Genomic DNA, 17,862 nt, shown 5'->3' with positions numbered 1-17,862 from the left:
GAGGATAAAGGGGATGTTTGGCACTCCCAAGATCAGACACCAGATCAAATTCTTTTCAAGAAGTACACAGATGAGTATGTTCCTCGGGAAGAATGAGCGAGAGCTAAGCCTTCAAATGAGCACAAGGAGAACCTCCTGCCCACAGACAGGAAAGTGGTAACCTCCTTCACTTCCTTTGTGGCTTTAACCTAAACCACAACTCCTCCCTTTGGGTTAGGAGTCTCTTCCACTCATTCAGATGTTTGTCAGCTTGTCTCTCTCTCATACCCAGCATCCATCGCTGCCACAAAGGAAAAATAAGCTCTCCTTTTTTCCCCTCTCCCCCACTCCTTTTGCAACTCCATTCCTAACCAATAAAGGCTCCAATGCACAGCAAAGCAAGTCTAAACTACAGCTCTTCAGGCACAGGCACAGAAATTAGCAATTGCAACATGAGGGAGCAGGGAGAAAGGAGATGTTGGCATACAGGCTCCACCAACATTTTGGAAAGCTGGCTGGGAGGACATGTTGCTGCCAGCAGGAAGAGTGACGCCAAACCAACTCACAGGGCTTTTCAGTGAGTGTGAGCATTCCTTCCCAGTCCTGGGTGCAACATCCTCCCTCTCCCTCAAAGAGCTTCAGAGTACCAAAGAGGTGCTGCAAACAGGGTCCTTTGCCATGCACACAGAGGTGAAAAGGACAGGTCCCGTCATCCCTAGTGCAGGATGTCAATTAGGGAGAGATGAGGGCTTCCCCCTCACTGAGATCCCATCCTCAGGTGAAAGGAGGTTTAAAGAAGTGAGACAGTGGCTCCCACCTAAAGCCCTCATTGGCTGAGGGCTTAACCTTGTAATATCCAGGTAATACTGGGGTTTTTTTAGCAAGAGTTGGGGTTTGTGAAAGATTTGAGTAGTACCACACAAGCACTTTTTTCTGCCTGACAATTGCCTGTACCAAGTAGGCAGAGAGGTACTAAGGGGTAACCTCTCCCACTGTAGGGACCCAGGCAACCCCACATGGGGTGCCACTCCCTTGTCACCCTCCGCTCCCACAACACTATGGGACTACACAGGGTAGAAAGGTAACTCTTTTTATTCCTCCAAGATTTTGAGAGATTTCCAGATCTGATTGGGGGCGGGGAGGGGGAAAGTAGTTTTTAAAATGTACACCCAGAAATTATAACCAAATTAATTGAATGTAAGATTTCATTTTACCTTCTTGAAATACTCCATTCTGACAGCTTCAAAACTTTTCTACATTTTTTTCAAGATGGGACATGGAGCCAGAATTAACTTTTCACAAAAATAGCAACAGATCTGGCAAATCAGCAATTTTCTAAGAAAAATGTATCACTGGAGAAAAATCCTAGCAAAACCTAGTTCTATTATTTCCTCCCAGCACCACACACAAATATGCCTCCATGGTATAATTCAGCCTTAAGTTTCATAGCAACTCTGATTCAGACATCTTGCACACACAGATATTAGAATATGCCTTTGACATCATGAGAGCAATGCAAAACAGTGTATATACAATATGGCCAAGCAATGCTGCTATGGAAACCCTTGCTTTGAATTCCCGTATATGGGGTGTTTAAAATTCTTATCCCTAATACTGCTTTAACAGAACTGTGTGTATTTTGTTTCCCTGCTCAAGTCATCTCCCTCTTTCTGGACTCTTCTCCCTTGAAAAAGAAAGATGTTGTGGGTGAAGAAGGTGATGAGATCTGCACTGAATTCCTGCTGCTGCCACACACACCAGCTCTGTGAGCTACAGCAAGAAAAGTAACTGATTTGTGCCTCAGTTTCTGCAGCTGTAAAGTAGAAATAAGCTGACATCTTACTTCGGATATGACTTGAATGTGCTTTGAAATCCTTTGTGACAGCCAGAAGATACATGAATGCTTATTCCTATTTGTTACTTTCTGTAGGCGAGGAGTTAGTGTCCTCTACAGACCTATGCTGATGATCTCTCTATACTGAAGAACCAAATCAGGAAGTACAGTCACCCACTCATGTAGCGAACAGATAAGTAATAAAGCAGCACACTTGCCAACTTCTAAGGAGGTGGTTTCTTAAAAAGACATAGGAAGCTTTCATGTTCTGAAGCTGACTAATTTCAGAAAGTTCCCGTTTTGCTCTCCTTTTCTTAAACTTCTCCGAAATACATCTGTTCGCCTGCTCTTCTGAAGTGTCTTCTGCTAGGGAGAGTCAGACTGGATAGATCTAAGGTAACAATGCTGGAAGGAAAGAGAACATTGTATCTGTCCATCTCCTCCATTTTCCAAGTGCCCTTGGTGACCCTAGTGGTACCTTTAGGGTCTCACTGACAAGGAGAGGACACTGCAGCCAGCAGCAGCCATCTGAAACTCTGCTGACTGCTTTGGGGTCCAGCACATCCCAGGACACATGGCATCACTTCCTGCAAAATCTGAGCAGAATCTGCAGTCTAACAACCATCACTCAGCATCCACACAAAGTCACCAGTGCAATCCAGTGATTGCAAATGCAGATTAAGTTACTTGTATTTGTCTGATGGTGTAATTGCCAGACTGCACATTCAAATGAGTATTTGTTTAACTGTGTGATATACAGATAGAGCTTGTGCACTTGAGGCCAAATTCACCCCTGTTGTAATTTCCCTAACTCCTGTAGCAATTACTCAAAGGATTAATTTGGCCCACAGTGTTTCCTAGTGTATGTGATTCATCATTTCTTTTCTATAACAAAGAATAATACACTGTTTCAATCAGTGGTGATGTCCTGGCCTCCTTGAGGTTGCCGGACTCCCTGTTTAATCAGACATAAAACAAATCACTTGCAGAGGCAGAGGCGTATAAGCATGCTTTAATTACAATATTGTAACAACAATTAGAGATCTATCTAATCGAGGACTCGGTACTTCCTACTCGTGTATTACTCCCATGTTGGGATAATTACTGCTAATTAAGCTTGGAACTAATTAGGCCAAATGATCTCATTTATACCAACATAGATGACTTCTAGGAGTTCACACACAAAAAAAAATTTAAAAATATAAAAAATAAAAATCCAAGACTGATTTTATCATATCTTGACTCATCAGCACATTGCTTTTGAAATGGACTGTTCCTCCCCAATGCATAAACCCTGGTAAAACTCAAGTACCAGGTCTCAGATCATAACAGATTCTTTCAAAACAGAGAAACACACTTTAAACGCATTCCTGTTGGTTGGCCCAAGTCCCTTTTTGGCTTTAAGAGACACAGTGGATTAACAGAACAGTGTCCCACCATGGTCTGGTTCATTCAAATCCTACAGGCCACTCCCACACAGTTATAGTTACAATTTCTCAATTCACTTAGCACCATCTATACCACCAAAACTGCTGCACAGAGTAAGGAGGTTTCCTGTAGGGTGCTGTGCACTGTTAAAGTAACTTCAAAAAGATGTAAGTTCTTAAACACATTGATAGCCATATGTACTTGTTGCATGATCTGCATCAATGCTGCATATGATTACAGATTACCTTCCAACACCTTTTAAGTAACGGTGGCTCAGCTGTGATCTGTATGATGGAAAGGCTGACTCTAGCTAATGGAGCTCCTTGCAAAGCCTGTCTGTGCTGCAAGATTCCCCATGTTCACAGCCTGACTGTACCTAACAAAGCTGGCTTTAAATTGCAGGCAGAAAAATAAAGGACAGCCCATGAAGCTGTGTTTATGTTGCAGCTTCTTCCCCGCCCCTCCAATCCTGAAATTTAGGCACCCACTTAGCACTGAGATTTGCACATAGAAGAGACATCCAGGCAGCTACCACTTAGACCTGCCCTTGGCTTGTGGACACAGCAGCAAGCAGTAATCAGGGTGTTCCCTGCCTAACATTGACACGTCTTAAAACAAAGCTTAAAAACAAAACCTCCAAGCACTGTATTTTTGTCTGGGTGTTTTGTGGACTATGAGACAGGATTTCAGCTGTTGCTTCTCACTCAAAGATGATCTGCACCAGCAGTGTGATTTCCTCTGGCAGTTTTTGCTAGGTGAAAGATTGCCACCCATCAAAATACCAGTCCCACCTCGCAAACTGGCTGGACACCTTTCAGATGCAAGGGAGGACCCGTACCTGAGAATTGTCTGGGAGCACCCATCCCGGCATCCATTCACCTGCACTAAGAACTTCACAACACTACACGGCCTCCAGCCCCAGTGGTCAGAGAACTCTGACACCTCTGCTCAGTCCATCGCGCCTGCTGAGGCTGCAAACTGTTTGTGCTATGGGGCAGTACGGAAAGCCAAGGCTGCTTTGGTCATGTTCACTGCACAGGCCATCTCTTTCTGTACATCCCTTCTTACAACTCCTGCCTCCAGGATCCACCTCAAGGTGCAGCACAAAGTAAAACCTGCTTTCTTTTTACTTCTGGCTTTCCTCACCGGCTGCCTTTGTTACTCTTAATGCTTCCTCCTAGACACTTCATTTTCTTATGCTTTCCCATACTCCAGGCTAGAATCCTGAAGCTGCTGAAACCAGGAATTCATGGTTGTCAGCGGGTCTCCTTCCAGCCTGCCCCTTTATCCTCACAGTGATCATTGTTCCCTGGTGAGTCACAGGCACACACCCCCTTCACCTCTCCAAATCCCTCCTGAACGATCTTCTCTTTTCCAAAGCCTGCCAAACTGAGCCCAGCAGGATTCCCTACACACCAACCTGACCTGGTTACAATACCTCCTGGAACCAATCCTCCAGCTGTCTGTGAAATTTCTGCAGAAATGCCACTTCTTTATGCAGTACCATTAGCATAGGATTAATAAATAATGCACAGGAATAACACAATCCCCAATAAATCCTGTTTCTTTAAGTGAGCAACATGGACCCTAAATCTGATCTTCCCCTCCAGTTGTTACCCAATCCTCATCTCAGCTACCAAACTCTCTCCTCCCTGCCCTGGCAAGCCTGCCATTCCTTTCTTCCCAGCTGCCAAGGCCTTCACTGCTATCTCCTCCAGCTCAAATACACTAGCAGACACCAATGCAAGCAGCCACATACGTATCAAGTTGCATGTTCAAAATGCATGTTTCCATATGCTGCAATACAGTACCCCACATCCCATTGAACCCTATTTATTTGGATATCTGCTGGAACCCCTGCAGGAAGAGATCAGCTGGAGATCTTCTAATGTAAAAAAATCACTGAAGCCACAGTCTGAGCAAGACAGTGGTAGATAAACCATCAAGGCAGTGTTAACCAGAAGCACACACTGGGCCCAAGGGGCCTCTCTGAATGGCATCCTCAGTGTTAAAAGGGAGGAATTCAGGAGCTTTAGATCAGAAGTGCATCTCAACTGGGTATTAGACTCTAATAAACAAGGTGCTTTACACTGATAGAGTGCCAGAAACCTCCCAACACCCTCCCCAAGGTCTGCATACAGGTATCACTTCAGTCAACAGTAGTTCAGATGGCAGAAACCAAGCAGACAAGCCCCCTACAGAGGAGTGAAGAGCAGCAAAATCCTGTCAGAGGAACATCAAGCCACAACCACTACAGTAGGCACCCTAAAATGCTCTAATTTGGGACTACAAGTCCTTCAGGACAAGGACAGTGTCTGGGGACAGCACACTGCACAACAGATCCCCAGTCCTGTATCCACACTTTAGTATTCACAGTGTACAGATCTTTACTGCCTGCAAAGAGAGGCCATCTCAGAAGGATCTCCCCAGGGGAGCCTGCAGGGGATGAAGGAGGTCTGAGTCAGTGACTTGAGACCCGGTCATGGGGAGCTTGCTGTGAGTCATAGTTCAACATGTCCCCTTTCCAGCCAGGCTTCCTCAGTTATTTTAAAACACAGTCGGGGGCTTTAACACAATTTTTCAGAGCAAATCCTATCCTCCCATTCAAGGTTTGCCTAAATGCAGAGGTCCAGCTGCTGGTCAGCCTTGTATGGCTCTTTATGGCCAACTCTGTATGTAAAAGAACAAGGCAGAAAGTGCAAGAAAACAGGTAGAGGCCATAAATAATCAAACTCTTGTTCTGCTGAAGCACTAGCCACAGGAAAACATCCAGAGCCCCAGCAGCAAGATGGCAAGAGAGTGGAGACACTGGCCCCGCCCCCGGCCCATCCCAAATATCTGGACTGGTACCAGCTGCATTTCCAAAAGGAAAGCAAAGGGGCTGCTGCCTACTGCAGGCAGCTGCCCGGTTCATATCCTCAAACCTCCAAGAAGCCCTGGCTCAGGCTCTTGTTGCATAAGGCAGGGACTCATCCCTAAGCCTGAGGTTTAAAAACAAGATGTATTTATTTGTTATTATTTTCAGTTATCTGAGTGCAGTAAAGGTCAGAACACTTATCTTCTGGGGTTGGTTCCTGCTCCCACTCATGTGATACAAAACCAACTGAATTATTTTTTTTCCATACTTCTCAGACAGAAAAATTCCAGTGGGAATGAAACCTGATACAGGGTATTTTCTAAAAAGTATCTGTGGGAAACAAGGATCTACAGGAGGAAGGAGAGGCTTGTGGGCATTCCTACGTACCTCCTCCCCAGTTCCCATTACATGCAATTAAATATGAATAAAGATGGGTGGGGATGCCACAGCTTTTTTCTTAAGTTTTAACCTAAGCTGATCTCAAGGACCTACATGATACTCCCAGAGCTGCATTTTGGCGAGAGGACATAGCCGTGTATCCTGTGCCCTGTACATGGTCTGCTCCATAACCTCCAGGATTAATTTATGCAAAACACAGAAAGATGTGCTTTTTTCTGTTGCAGTTGAACGACTTCATTAACCTTTCAGGAGCTTGCCAACAGTGAAGCAGAAGTAATGGGAAAATCACTCTTCTCAGGGAAGGGGACTTCTGCCATATTGCTAACAGCACATGCCAGCCAACAATGGACCCTGATCTAGTAATACACTGCTTTCCCCCTCTGCTCTCCCTGACATCCTTCAGTATCTGCTCTGCTTGCCCTCTCTCTGAGCTGCCAAGAGCTCACATCTTGACCAGAAAGACAAGCAAGCCAGCTGGGAAGGCAGATGAAGCAGAGGAACACTATTTGGGAAGGAGTCTGTCTGGAGAGAGACCTAGCCCAGAGGCAGAGCAGGAAAAACAGGTGAAGCAGGTATGGAGAGAGAGAGAGAGAGAGAGAGAGAAATGGCTGTGGGAAAAATGGGATAAGATGTATGGCACCTTGAATGGAGCACGAGGGATACCATCTCAGCATGCTAAGGAAGTGTTGGTCTGTCGTAGAGACAGATGGGAGAAATCAGGAACTGTCTTGTTAGGAGAGCTCGAGTTTTATGAGCCTGGGAAAGAGACATGCCTGGCAGGTGAAAATGTGGTGCTACACAGACATGGAGCTAAACTTCACTGGAGGCCAGAAAGGCACCATGCCTGTCCTGTAGGATGCTGGATGAACTTCAACACATTGCTATCTGTGTAACCTCTTCATGGCTCACTGTCAGGAATACCTGATGAGCCTTGATTTGGTTGCATCTCCCATCAGCCTAGCTGCAGCGACTTCTCCCTGCCCTAGGGAAAGGACTTCTTCACACCACATTTCCATTGTGGGAGGCCAAACAGAGTCCACAAAGGGATATCCAGAAAATAACCACTTTTTCACTACTCCTGCCGGCCAGGATTCTTGCAGCCAAAATCCTGTCCCTCTAAGGAGGTTAAATAGGATGTATCCACTCCAGCTGACTTGGAGGGAACTATGCTACATCAGACAGTAGGATAGCCTCTGCATGGGATCAGGTAGCAGTTTCAGGCAGATGGGAGAGAGTTCTCCACAGCACTGTGACTCTGCTGCCCCTATCTCATCAGAAGAGCAGCTCTCTTCCTCTGCTAAGCATGGGTCATTCCAGGAACAGAGCATAGCTGCTCTGGCTTGCTGCTCAATGCAACTCTCCAAAATGCAGAGGCTTCCCCAGACCTTTGGTCCAAGTCCTTTCCAGTTATCATCCTGGCTTTTCCTGGCAGAGCATGGGACCCTCAATTCAACTGGGAGGGACACTGGGGGACAGTCAACCTCTCCTTGACAACCACAGATGTCTCCAAGCAGCCAGGGAGAGCACAATCACTTTTTCAGGACAGAGTGTGTAGAACCAGGGAGAAGTTAGGGGAACAGGAGTAGAACACGTCAGGACCACAACAAACAGCAAGGCCATGTCCAAGGAGGTAAGGTGACATCAGGAGACAAAATTTGAGACTACTGACTTCATCAAGCTTCCAGGGAGATGTAAAGCAAACAGACATTGAAGTAACAACCATGCTGCAGCTCAGAACAGGACCCCAGGCAGCCCCATCCTAAACTAGCAGCATACAAGCAGAGGGAGTCTCACCTTGCTCAGGCACAGGACAAGCTCCACTGTGTCTGGCCAGCAGCTGGGCCATGGCCACTGTGGGGGGCAGTCTGGCTGATCAAAATCCCTGTCCCTACTGGGGCTCTGACCAGCCAGCCAGCTCTGCCAGCAGTTCCAGTGCAGCCAGGTTGCAGGGAGACACGGCTGGAGACAACAAAGAAAGGGTCCACTGCAGAGAAAAAGAAGCAAGGGAGGAATCTGGAGACTAAACAAGAGATAGGCGATAGGAAGAGTGTACAGTGCATGAATGGTGGGGGAGGGTAGAAGATACCGGGTGAGAGAAGAAAATGACATGAACAGAAGGAAGGGAGCTGTAAATAGAAGGGGATGTGGAAACAGCAGAGAGAGACAGATTGCATGAGTGGTGGAAGTAGAGGAGACCTAGAGGGACAGAATATAATAAGAATGAGGAGAGGAGAGGAGAGGAGAGGAGAGGAGAGGAGAGGAGAGGAGAGGAAGGAGAGGAGAGGAAGAGGAGAGGAGAGGAGAGGAGAGGAGAGGAGAGGAGAGGAAGGAGAGGAAGGAGAGGAGAGGAGAGGAGAGGAGAGGAAAGAGAGGAAGAAGGAAGGAGAGGAGAGGAGAGGAGAGGAGAGGAAGAGGAGAGGAGAGGGAGAGGAGAGAGGGAGAAGGAGAGGAGAGGAAGAGGAGAGGAGAGGAGAGAGAGGAGAAGGAGAGGAGAGGAGGAGGAGAGGAGAGAGAGGAAGGAGAGGAGAGTGAGAGGGAAAGGAGGAGGAGAGGAGAAGGAGAGGAGAGGAAGAGGGAGAGGCAAGAGGAGAGGAGAGGAGAGGAGAGGAAGGAGAGGAGAGGAGAAGGAGAGGAGAGGAGAGGAGAAAGGGAGGAGAGGAGGAGGAGGAGAGGAGAGGAGAGGAAAGAGGGAGGCAGAGACGAGCGAGAGGAGAGGAGAGGAGAGGAGAGGAGAGGAGAGGAGAAGGAGGGAGGGAAGGAGAGGAGAGGAGGAGAGGAGAGGAGAGGAGAGAGAGAGGGATCCTCTCTGAGAATGAGGAAGAAACTTGAAATTTTTTCTCCTTAGCTTTCAAAGAGTTTTGCAAAAGCAGACAGCGTTGCCATCATCATTTTAAGAAGGAAGGAACTCAGGTGCAGAGACAGGTACAGTGAATGAATGAAATGGTAGAAGGAGCTTAGCTTCCTATTAAAGTCTTCTGTCAAAGATACAGGTGAAGGACAGTTTCACTGTCTTCTCCTGAGCATCACAGTGAGTCTGCTACCACAAGATAGGAAGGAAGAGGGTCTGCTAGAAGAACAAAGAGATTAAACCAAAGTAGTATAGCAAAATGAGCAGCACCTGCTGTTTTTCAACAACACCCAAACACCAACACCAGCTCGCCTCTGGAGATCTGGACTTAGACATATCAGAGAGAATTAAATTAGAACACACCAAACAAGCAAGGTCTGAGTGTTCATGTGAGGAATTACCCACGGTGAGAAGACGCTGTAGTGCAGGTTCAGTTACCTGCCAACTCTACCAGCTTGCAGCCTGCTGCAAGGAAAGCAGAAGAGGAGTGCATGGGAGGCTGTGCAACAGGAGCTCTGCTCCTGCAATAGTCACTAGCACCTTTGCAGTTTTTTCTTTTTAGGTGTCTTAATATGTTTTCGGTTTAATTTGTACCAACTTTATGTTTCAACCGCCACTATGGAAAAGAGAGGGGTTGTGTATACAAACACTGAGTTCCCAGCACTATGTAAGCCTGAGCCAAATATAGTTTTTAAGAGCACTGAATAAAGCAAATACATGGTGCCTGTTTGCAATCCTGTATACACACAGTCGAACAGAGCTTCCCAGTTACTCACTGTACATAGGAACCCAAAGGATCCTGTATTTTCCTAACCTCAGAAAAAACTTCTTTATGGCTTGCTAGCACAGGAATTGTCTAGGATCCCCTCATCAATGAGTGGACGAAGGTCACTCTGCTATTCACTGATGTTAATGACAGGTTGTGTACCTTGTTTGTTTATTGCTGAGGAGGAATGTTTGTCATGGCTGTCCAAGCTTATAAAAATATTTCCATGATTTCAGCAGACAGGCATTTTTACATGCAGCTGACAGAGTGGGTGAATGTACAGATGAAAATTGAAGAAACATTATTAAGGGAGGAAAGAGAACATCTCATAGACTAGCAAGACAGCTTAGAAAGGTCAGAGAGGGTCAGAGACATTTCTGAATAAAATGCTTTGTTTTTTTCTTCCTCTGGGGGTTTCTGAAGAGCTGGCAATAATTAAGCATTACAACATCTTTCTGGAGTAGATAAGTTAGCTGAGGCCATCTGAGGTTAAAGGACTTGCCCGTGAACACACACAGTGAATAAGTGGCAGAAAGGAGAACTAAACCTAATAAACTTAGCTTCCACTACCCAAGTCCTACACACCTAGCTGACACACAGATCAAAAGACAGGAGCCATGCTGATCGTGGACCTGGCTGTCAACCACAGGTCCTCCCAAGACAGAATAGCAATCGGGTGAAAGAAAAGCTGAGCGGCAGATATCCACCCTAACTTAAAGATGGTAATTGTGAAAACAAGTGACAGAAGGCTGGGAAGCAGTGCCTAGTTACAAACCATGGTGCCAAGTGGATTAAATATACATCGATAGATTCAATTACAAAGAACAGCATGCAAAATGGAACTGACTGCAGTCAAGGACCAGGGACAGCAAGAAATAATCCAAAAATACAGTCAGAGTTTTCAGTAGGAAGAAATCCGTGCCTCTGGACCTTACTGAGAAGGTGCAGGCTCCTGTCTCCAGGAGGACTGTCCCAGGTCACCCCTGGCAGAACACAGACAGTGACACCGAAGCCCCAAGGGCTAGTGAGAAGGCTGCAGGACTCAGGTTTAGTGGGCTGAGAGAGATCTATATCACCTAATGCTGAGCAGCCCTTTGTTATCGCTGTCACCAGAGAAGCCAGAGAATGAAGTGGTGGGGAAAGTGAGCTATTCCTTGTCCCCCACCCCTGCCCCATCCACCCCTGACTCGCCAGGGAAGGGCTGAGACACATCCCCAAGTGAGCAGCAGAAAACCTCTTCCACACTTTGGTCCAGTTTGCCCTGGGAACCCCCTCACTGTTATCAATATTCAGTCCTGCAACTGTGCTCAAATGCACATCTGTTTTAGGGGGGTCTCAAAGCACTAGACCTGGCAGGAGCTGAGGCCAGATCCTGACACCACTGACCACACCAATCATTCAAATCATTCAATACTCCTCGCCTGTAGCAAGAATAGAAGCTCACCTCCATGCTCTCCTTCCTCACCCATGCATTTCCCCAGGATTTCAAAGAGTTATGAAATAATTATCACTGTAACCCCCTCCCCCTCTGCAACTTCATCCTGAGCTTACCACGACTCAGGTACTACCCCAATCACTAGTAATGGTTTCATGTCCTCCCTTCTTGGAGCAAAAACGGCAATGATATTCAGCACTACATACAAACAGCTGCCACCTGAAAGCTGCAGATGAACACAGTTAAATGGAAAGGCAAACAATCTCAGACCATTTTTTGTACCTGGAGAACTAGACCAGCAGTATTTTGCATGCAAGATCACAGGTCTGTGGGTAGTTGCATTTTCACATTCCATTACTGCAATGCACACCAGGCCAGTTACGTGCCTTTAGAAGCAGCTTACAAAAGCAATTGCTGCTAAACATACAAAACCCAGCCCCCAGATGCAACGACGCGCAAGACTAAAAAACTGGTCCTTATTTTCCTGCTACAGAAAAAAACACGCATTTGCTAGCTGCCTGCCCCGCCTGTGCAAACACCAGACTAGCATATTTCCTTGCATTTATATTTGTACATTGCTCCACATATTCATCCGAGCCTTGCAACAACCTAAACTGTATACAGCATTTTGGTAATCAGAAGTGCCCCGAAAATGCAAAAAGGCCCCAGTTTTTGCATTTAAAAATTCTTCTCCCACCAAGCAACTGTAAGCACCTCTCCAGCTAGAATGTACTGTCTGTTTAAGGCTCCAGAGAAACACAGCACTAACCCTTTAAGACAGTAAGAGATGAATACTTTTTTTCATTTAAACTATAGGGGGATTTTACCTAGATAGACTGCCAATTTCCTGAGCCTGAGTCTGGCAAAGTGCCCAGGGCTAAGACCACCACCCGCCTCCCCCCCCCTCGCTTCTTTTGGCAAAATTACCACAGCGTCCTTCAGACTCAGAAGTACTTTTTAGGGTTTTGTTTTTACAAAGATGCCGAGACAAAACTCAGTTGTAAGCAAGCCCAGGTGCGGGTACTTTCCGTGAACTAAACTGATGTGCGATGTCCTAAGAGTACTATCTCTAAACACCCTATCGAGGGATGGTTCAGTACTGAGTCAGAGGGAAGCGGACTGAATCACAAGTAGCCATTCCTGCAAACTGCTTTACCCCCCTCCCCCCGCTCCCCCGGACGCCTTCCCCCTGTCCCAGGTTTACAATCCGAGCAGTGACCAGGTTGGGAAAGCTGATGAGATCACAGTCTGGGGAGATACAGCTTCAAGTTTTTTTGTTAATCGACTCCTTGTTTTGCGTGGAGACACTAGCAGCAGTTGTTATAAACCAGGTTTACCATATGTTATGATACTGTTGTTGCGGGAATACACGTACAGTCCGTGTCACTGGCAAGTTGGGTTGTTTTCTGCTGGAAGGACAAACAGAACTCACTGTCCAACAGAGCGCCGAGTGCGCGCATACTTCTAAGCAAAATTTATCATACCTATGAGTCACACTCAGTGCAAAACCACACGCTTTGTTCGTGCTATGGTATGCGAGCCCGACTTGGTGCCTGTACAGGAGCACACAGCACTTCACAACCGTGTGCAAGATGTTTGGTGTGCTGCTAACCTTCCTTGGGAGGTGGGCAAGTGTTACCCCCATTTTACAGATTCCAGCAGAAAGATCCATCTGAGCAATTAATTTAAAGCAATTTGCCTAAGGCTGCCCATCAAATCAGTATCAGGATCTCAAGTTCTGTAAGATCTTCGTGTGGGAGACGTCATGTTCAAGACATCCATGTTTCAAAACCACCATCACATGGGACAAGTTGAAGATAAAGCAGGGCAGCATTAACTCAATAGGTACACAACTCCGTATCACATAGCAAAATTAATCACTTTCCTGTGTGTCCCAAAATGGTATTCAGCGTAGTGATTTTGCTTACAGGGCACGGGAATGATGCCCAAGATGTTTGCACCCTAAGCTGTATGCAGGAAGGATCAGTGATGCTCCCATCCCCACTGGGTAGGAGAAATTATGGTGGCTTGAGTGGCTCTGCCATACAGAAGCAGCACTGAGTAACTGCTGAGGAGAAACCATCATCTGACAGACCCCAATGCCAAAATATCCAAGATGAATGAGTGAAATCCATCTTGTTTTTTTCCAGCCCCACCAACTCCTGAGCCACCGCTCAAGATCTCAGAGGTGAGAGCAGCTGACTGGAGCAACACACAACCAACCACTTCAAAGGAAAACTGATCTACCCTCTTAGTCTCCTTCGTAGAGCATCAGCAAACAGCATAAGAAATGGCCAACTACCCTCCCCACGTCCCCGCGCCCCCCATCCCTGACACGTTTGCCATTTTCTGTCCCAGTCTCCATGCAGCTAGTCACATCCCAGACTGTAGTCGAGGAGTGGCGTGCAGGGGTTTAATTGTGCACACGTTCTCTCGGGAAGGGCAGCATGGGATGCAAACCGGCTGCCCACAAAGGAGCAGAGGCAGGAGGCCAAGGCCGGTTATTGGCCTCCAGTCATACTTGCTGATCGGCGCGTCAAGGTTTTTAAAGCGCGTAGCTGATCAGATCAGCAGCTTGTCCTAGAAGGAGAAAAGTGACATAAAATATGCACAAGCCTTCCTTCTGTCCTGACAGCAGGTTGAGTTTTCAGATGATGTAGAAACAGCAGCCTGCTCTCCTCCCCCCAACATGGTCTCCTCTCCCGCCTCTGCTGCAGCATCGCCGTCTCACTCCCAGCTCAGGAGACTCCGCTCCCTCCACAGCCTTCATGTGGAGGCTCGGGCTCGGCCAGGAAGCTCCACAGCACTGCTTTAATGCCTGCTCAGCCCGTGGCCTTTCTTCTCAGCATGCCAAGCGGGGGCTCATTAGTGTTGCCTGTTGTTAAGCTTTTGTGTCTCAAGCCCATCCAGCACCAAGCTGGAACAGAAAGGGCATCAAATCCCCATCCAGGGGGGTGCACAACTTCCCCACACTGCCAGCCCAGCTGGAATTCAAACAGGTGATCCCGGAGAAGAAAGGTGGAGCACGCACGCGTGTGATCTGCATGTGCAGGAGCTGCATGCAAGCTCTGCTTGTGAAAAGCAGTCGCTGCTCCAGCTTCTTCCCAAAGAGAGCAACTTACAGCGTGTTTGACCCGAGACCAGTTCTCTGCATGTGTATGTGCATAACATTTTTATGGTGTCGCTCGTGCAAGCCATGTCTGTGGTACGTGGCTGCTCCATCATGGGAACGCTGCCGTGAATGGAAAAGCTAAAACATAGCACATAGTGGTTTTAAGCCTCAGCTACCCTGCACCTCGCATGATAATTTGTGCTCTTGCAAAGTTGGCTGTCAAATACCACCGCTACCAGGCTGATAGAAGAAGCTATTATGTAAACTGAGGAAAGCACAAGAATTGGGCTGTGTCTGTGCAGGAACCACACTTAAAACGTGTGCACATTGCCCCTCGGGAGGAAGAATGTGCTACACAAGGTGTGTTTGCACAAACTTGCTGGTTCCATGCATACAAAGGGGCAGGGTGTGCAGGAGCATTCATTCCCAAACATATTTTCACAAGGGACAAATTTTTTTTGTCCTTGCTGTTGCCAGATTCGAACATAATTAACAGACATTGAGAGACAATTTAACAAAGGTCCCCCCATCAGAGAAACCACCTATGGAAAAGGTGAGCCACGCACTTGAACCCCATACCCTCAGCTGCAGTCCTTGCTTCAGTCGCTGCCTACAAAAATCTCTTCCCTCTACCAACAGCCCCAAACTGTGTGGAGTCAGAAAACTCAGCCACTGCTTTCTGCCATGCCAAGAAGTCCTTGCTACATCACGTTCAGCTTACCTACACTACATCTTCGCTTGTGTCCTGATTCAGTTAAAAATTCCCCCTCTTTTTTAAGGCCCTCCAAGGAGCAGGTCCAAGGTCTTCCTTGTATGTTCTTCCTCTCTGCTCCCTCATCTGTCTACATTCTCCCTCCACAGGTTTTCCACCCAGCACTAGAACCGTTGGTACCAGAGCCACCTCCTCCCCCCCAGGTCCAGCTGCCTGGAACAAGAATTTTTTCTCCCTACCTCACTGCCTGACAAGACTCATTTCAAACATGATCTGATATCTCTCCCTCTTCTGTGAAGATGAAACCCAGAGTCTTTCTCCTCGCTTCTCAAATGCCTCCATCACTGGACTGACTGTAAAGCATGCGGGATAAAGGTATCACGGAAAATGTTACAGCAAATCATGGGGTTTGCTTTGATTCTTTTTCTGCTTATTTATTTATTTCTTGAAGGGAGGTAACAAGTCAGAGAGAAGCTAGCTGAGATTTCTGACGTACATTTTTTTTTGCAGCAGCAAGATCCTCCATCTTCCTTGCTGGATTGAATAGGGTCTCAGGACAATTTAGACTCCCTCCCCCATCTCCCACTCCTGGTCATATTCTTCAACACAAGATGCTCCCCTCCCAGCCTTGACTGGAAAAGCACATATCCTCACTTTTTCCCCCCCTTTCGGCTCCTGTCTTGTTTAGGTTGTGTCAGGGCATTAGGATGATGAAAATTTGTGCAGCTCAGATTCCTGTAGGTTATTTTTTTCAACAGAATAACTAGAATCAATGCAACCTGAATAATGGCAGATGATAAACTTAAAAGACCTCATAGACATGCACCTAGCACTGTGAGCATTCTGCATCTCATGCCACAAGGAAATAATAAACCTTCCAAATTTTAATCAAACTCAGTGCCGATGGTGTAAAAAGGCCGGGTGTGGGGCTCTGGGTTTATCTCCCCTGTGCTTGCTTTTTTTTTTTTTTTAAATCTCTTGCACATTACCACCTCACCCCAACAGTAGGTTAACAGCCACAAAACCTCCAGCAAGCAGGCTTCCCATCGCTGCTCTCACGCCGAGCGAGGTATTTACTTGCTGATAAACGGCAAGTGTAAATACATCTCATTTAATCTCTCAGCATCCAGGAGGGAAAAAACACCTCCCATCCCCGAGGCAGACTTTCCGGCTCTGCCCGGTCCGGGAGGCAGAGGGATGGAACACTGACAAAGACCTCGGCTTTCCCCCCTCCCCCGGGCCACCCGCCGCAGGGCAGCAGGGAGAGTGGGAGGGGGCCCTGGCTCTGCCCCCTGCCCCTATCCCCGGCCCGCCACCCCTTCCCCCCCAAAACCCTCCGGGACAGAAGCCAACAGGTGGAAGGAGCTTTTTGTCCCTTCCGCGCTCGTTGCCGGGATCCCCCTGTTCGCCGGGAGGGAAACTGAGGCACAGCCTCACGGGGAGGGCGGCCGACCGACAGACCGCTGCGAAACTTTCCTCCCCCCCGCCGAGCCGAGCAGAGCCAGGCAGAGCCGAGCCGGGCCGGGGGGAGCCGACTGCGGCACACCAGCCGCATACACTCATGCCGGAGCGGAGCGCACACGCCGCTCCACGCTGCTGGCAGTCGGGCCGGGCCGAACCGAGACGAGGGAGCCGGGCGGCGGGGAGGCGGCCCGGGGGCGGCGGCGCCAGCCATCGGCCCCCCGCCGGCAGCGCGGCGCGCAGGCTGCCCGGGGGCGGCGGGGCCGGGCCGGGCCGAGCCGAGCCGAGCCGGGCGGGTGGCGGGGCCGGCGCTTACCTGCCTCAGGCGGCGAAAGCGCGGAGCGGCATGTCGGGGGTCGGCGGCGGGGAGCGGGACCCTGCCAGCGGCGCGGCCTGCGCTGCCCGGGCGCTAGGACAGCATCAAAGCAACTTAGGGGGAACCCTTGCGGGGCCTATTGTCTGCGCGGGGCGAAGGGGCGGCGGGGCGGCCTCCCCCCGCAGGCGCCGCGGCGCTTGGTACGGCCCAGGCATTCATGCCAAGCGGCTTTCACACATGGAGGCTTGTCTCCAGCGGCTGCTGACAAGCCACAAACAAGACGTCCCCCTCCCTCTCCTCCTTCTCCTGCCTCCTCCCTCCTCCTCCGGCCTCCCCCGTGCGAACTCCCAACTCCAGTGACAGGCGGGCGGGCCGGGCCTCCCCGCCGCCTCTGCTCGCACCCCCACCCGCGCTGGGGCAGGGAGCAGGGGGCAGGGAGAAGGCCGCCCGCCGCCTCCCCGGGAAAATGGCAGGCGCCCGACCCGCTTTCCCCTCGGCCAGGGCCTCGCCGGGAGGGCGAGGGGTTTCCAGCCTCCCTCAGCCGGCATGCCGGGCTCCAGCAGGAAAGGGAACGGGAAACCTGCGGAGTGCATAATACCGGCACGCCGCATCCCTCCCTCGGAAGCAAACTATGTCTTCCAGCACTCTCCAGCTCCTCGAGGGTCGTTACCGACAGACGAGGGAGAATTTGTCCGATCGCCCCCTCCCCCAAGGT

The 17,862-nt window shown here is 48.8% G+C and overlaps 1 protein-coding gene across 4 annotated transcripts in view; it reads right to left on the bottom strand.

The window, feature by feature from the left end:
* Positions 1 to 17,435, bottom strand: part of BCL9 (BCL9 transcription coactivator) — a 61,184-nt gene extending 43,749 nt beyond the window's left edge. For 3 of the 4 annotated variants that reach the window (XM_030460375.1, XM_030460359.1, XM_030460424.1), the window contains exon 1: positions 17,148 to 17,311. The gene's annotated coding sequence lies outside the window, so the exon portion shown is untranslated. Of the gene's footprint in view, positions 1 to 17,147 lie in introns of all 4 variants that reach the window. The other variant, XM_030460418.1, reaches the window with a different exon arrangement.
* Positions 17,436 to 17,862: the final 427 nt, after the last annotated feature.

Source organism: Calypte anna, chromosome 1, assembly GCF_003957555.1.
Source record: "Calypte anna isolate BGI_N300 chromosome 1, bCalAnn1_v1.p, whole genome shotgun sequence".
Taxonomy (NCBI): domain Eukaryota; kingdom Metazoa; phylum Chordata; class Aves; order Apodiformes; family Trochilidae; genus Calypte; species Calypte anna.
Note: the sequence above shows the minus strand (reverse complement) of the source record. Positions and strands in the feature narration are given on the sequence as shown.